The sequence below is a fragment of the Triticum dicoccoides genome, chromosome 3A, assembly GCF_002162155.2.
Source record: "Triticum dicoccoides isolate Atlit2015 ecotype Zavitan chromosome 3A, WEW_v2.0, whole genome shotgun sequence".
NCBI lineage: Eukaryota > Viridiplantae > Streptophyta > Magnoliopsida > Poales > Poaceae > Triticum > Triticum dicoccoides.
Window position 1 is genome coordinate 89223023 of NC_041384.1, and position 3920 is coordinate 89226942.

The 3920-nt window shown below is 49.7% G+C and overlaps 1 long non-coding RNA gene across 1 annotated transcript; it reads right to left on the reverse strand.

Moving 5' to 3' along the window:
• LOC119267312 lies at window positions 1–1208 on the reverse strand. The gene is made up of 2 exons (XR_005132364.1): window positions 471–1208; window positions 1–364 (listed from the first exon to the last, which is right to left on the reverse strand). It is a non-coding gene; the product is annotated as an uncharacterized LOC119267312 (long non-coding RNA).
• Between the last annotated feature and the right edge of the window lie 2712 nt (window positions 1209–3920).

The window sequence follows — 3920 nt, forward strand, 5'->3', positions numbered from 1 at the left end:
CGAGGAATATCTTGCTAAATAAGATGTCAAATATATGTCTAATACAATGGTAACTATTTTAAGCAGAACCTCGGGTACACACCAAACTAAACTAACTTCAGTACATAGCTAAGCTAACTACTTTATCACAACTTGACTCAGAAATCAGCTAGGAAAAAATACAACAGAATTTGAGACATGCAAAGTGAATTAGAATCTGATGGTAACGTTCAGGCTGCTTCAAAATTTGAGGAATCCACATATCAGTGCAAACAGGAGGAAGTAGTGTAAGGTACACAGATTACTGAATAGTTGCCCATGTGTTATTGATGATGGTTACAAACCAAAAGAAACGCCATAATTCTCTGAAGAATAACCTCTTCTTCTGTCCAGTAAAGCAACACTCACAATTTAGTCTTAATAAGCATGATTTATGCAGGTTTCCGTGTAAGGATAGTGTTAGCAGAGTAGAGGCAACAGTATATGCATACCTTCGTAGGAAGGAGACGTTGACCAGGGGAGTCGACCTCTGGCGCCGACGACCGCCTCGTCACGGGCCGCGAAGTTCGAACCCCATCGTGATTGCCGAGCCCCATGGAACCTACTAGGTTGGCCATGGTGGTTGTCTTCCCCATGCGCGCCATCCTTGCGCAAGGTCACCAGAGCCACCCCGCGCCGTTGGACCCTACAAATCCGGCGTCGATTCGCCGGACGAAGAGACCAGCGGACGGCGGCGACCAAGGGCCACATCCACCGGAGTCTAGCGGGCCTCAGCGCCGCTGCCCCCGCCCGCTTCCTCGCACTCCAGGCGCAACCACGCAGCTGCATCCGCGTCGTGCCCCAGCCGCCGAGTGCTCGCGCCGCACCACCTCCGTCTGAGCCATATCCTCAGGCGCCCCGTCGGCGTCCACGACGAACTCCCACGGCGTCGGAGCCCCGTTGATCTGCGCTGGCCTGGGAGTCGCCGCCTCCCCTCGCTTCATCGTCCTCGGCGAGCCACCACGCACCACTGCCGTCACACCGCGCCTCCACCAGCTTCCTCATCCTCCGGCTGTTCCGCCGCCTGCTCCGCCGCGACACAAGGCGAGCTGCGCTCCCCGTCGACGGCTGCTGCTGGCCCGGGGAGCAGCCACGAGAGGTGTGGATAGGAGAATGGGGAAAGGCTAGTGCGGTGGAGTGAGAGGATAAGGGAGAGAAGTGCTCGAGCGTTCGGGCGTTGGGGCTACAGCCCGAACGATCTAAAAGGATGACATGACACTGGATTTGTTCCGTGATTCGTGCTAAGGTATCGTATGGTAGATGCAGCGTTCGGGGCGATTTGCCAAAATCTAGCACGTTCGGGCGTTATCGATTCCGTTTATGTTTTGTTATTAAAATAAATGGTGAAACTTGTCTAATAAACCCAGACGGAGGGATTAGTATTCTAGGGGTATCGATTTTTTTCTAGAACACGACATGAGAAATTAACCGACTCCGTGTCATACTCCTACGCCGAAACATAACGGGAAACGTCTGTCGATGCCCAAGCTTCGGTGTACATATACACCAGGTCCGCGGCACGAAACCAAAGGCACACACCTCGCTCGCCGAGCAAGAAGATCGATCGACGCAGCAGCCGCCAAGGAACTCGCTCGATCACCAGCGCACGCGCCTTGCCACCGGACCGCGTCGATCACCCGAGGCTCCCGGCGATGGCGAGCAGCACCAACGCACACGGAGGAGGAGATGATCAGGCGCCGGCTGCTGCGGTGACCGAGGCCCCGCAGAAGACACCGGAAGCGTTGTCGTCGCCAGACAGTTGTGACTTCCCTGCGTGCTTGAGCAGGGAAGCAGCCATGGCCGTATGGAAGGAGAACCCACGCAGCCACAGCTTCCACGCATGGCTATGGGAGAGCTGGATCAAGGGCGGCGGGACATGCCCCGCGTGCCGCCGTGAGCTGCCGACGCCGTGTGATGATCCGGAGCAAGATCTCTATGCAGTACATCCTCTGATGCGGTCCAAATACGAGAAGCTTCGCTACACCTTGCAGTATAGGGACGGAAGCAGAGATATGTACCAGGAGGATGGCCAGGTCGTCAAGTACACTTCATGGACCAGCACCGTGAAGTACGCTTCATGGTGCTGGTTCCCCTTCTGTGATATATGTTGGAAAGACACGACTAGGGAGCAAACAGGTGCTCCCTAGCGTTTCCTGGCACACACCCTTTTTAAGGAAAGATATCTCCCCGTCCAGAAAGAGGATCAAAACAAAAAAGTCCCAGTACCTGGTCCCTGCCCCGATAAGTTCTCATGCAACAACAAACAACCCTCCCCCTCGTCAATCACGTGCAAGAAAAAGGACGTGAGTTCCCTGCTTCTTCCCCTTTCCTCCACGCCCCGTCCTTCCAGATCTCAATCCGGATGGAAGCTCCGTCTCGGCCCTGTCTCCTTTTATCACCATGACCATAATGCTCTGCAGGCAACTGATGGTTTTGGGGTAAGAACATAACCTAAATTCTTAAAAAAAAGTGCAGAAAACATAAAACACAGGCAAGTCACATGCTTAGCATTAGCAAGTCACATTCAAATGTCAAGCAAGTCCTACTAAAAAAAGACAACAATTCTGGAAAAAAATATGTGCAATTCATTGTGACTTTGCAATCCAGACAAAAACTTGTATTGCGCAGTGTTGCCTTTGAAAACACACAGTTCAAAAGATTTTTGTTTGGATAATATGAAGACTAAATGTTGTGTTGTTATGAATGCATCATTCCTCACTGTATATCAGATTGCATTTGTCTAGAATAAGAAATATAGACAAGCAACATTTGTGTGATTTGGGGCAAATTCAGTGGAATCAACAGTGTAGGCTGCCCTGATTTGTTAATTAAAAAATACAACAAGTTGATGGTTCATGCTTTCATATGCTTATTTGTAGTTGTGTATGCAAAAACTACAAAAAAAGTCAAAGTAAAAAATCTCTAGGCAAGTCGCACCAGCTTCTCTAGCAACTAACTATCATGTGTTGGGCATATTTTTGGCGAAATAAAACCCAGCGCTCTCAGGAGCGGATCTTTGGGCAACTCATGCCAGCATCTCTAGCAACTAACTATCATGAGTTGGGCAAGTTTTCGGACACTTTTGGCTCAAATCATCGATGATTCCAACCCTCACATCGCAAGAGTGGTTGGGCAACTCATGCCATCATCTCTGGCAACTCATTATCATGCGGTGGGCAAGTTTTGGATGCTTTCGGCTCAAATCAACAACGATTCCAGCCACCGCATCCCTAAGTCGTAAACCACCGCCGCGCTCGAAATCATCGATTTGCCCAAATAGCCGGGACCCCACACCCCCCCTCTTCAACCTCCCTATCTCGCCTCTATCACATAGAATCCTAGATTTGAGTAGAAGAAAAATGCTTAGGGGGCGATTTCGAGATACTTACAGACGGTTTGCGGCCCATTCCTCGACTAGTGGCGACAACACTTTCTCGGCTCTAGCTCCTCCCGGCTAGGTGGTCGCAGCGCATGGATGGCACTGCCGTCTTTGATCTTCCTCTTGCCTCGCTTCCTGGTCGCCGGCACTCTGACACATCTCTCCTTCCTCACCTTGCTAGTTGCCGCAGATCCTATGCCAAAAAATATGGAAAATATTATAGGCAACTTTCTGACATTATTAGGCAAGTTAGTGTAGAAAACATTGACTACAAGAAAGCATATTTTTGGCTAGAACTCAATGGTCAAAAAGGTTATAGATTGTAAATACACACATACATGATGCATGCTCGCGGCTTCATGGGCCTACAAATCCATTGGATGGTTAAGAAAAGAAGAGATACAAAGAAGAACACAAAAGAATCACAAAGATTCATGAGTGTATCACCACATGACAAGAAATTCCATTGATTTGTCTTCCTCCTATACATGTATTTTGTCTCATAATATAATCAAGGCTGGAA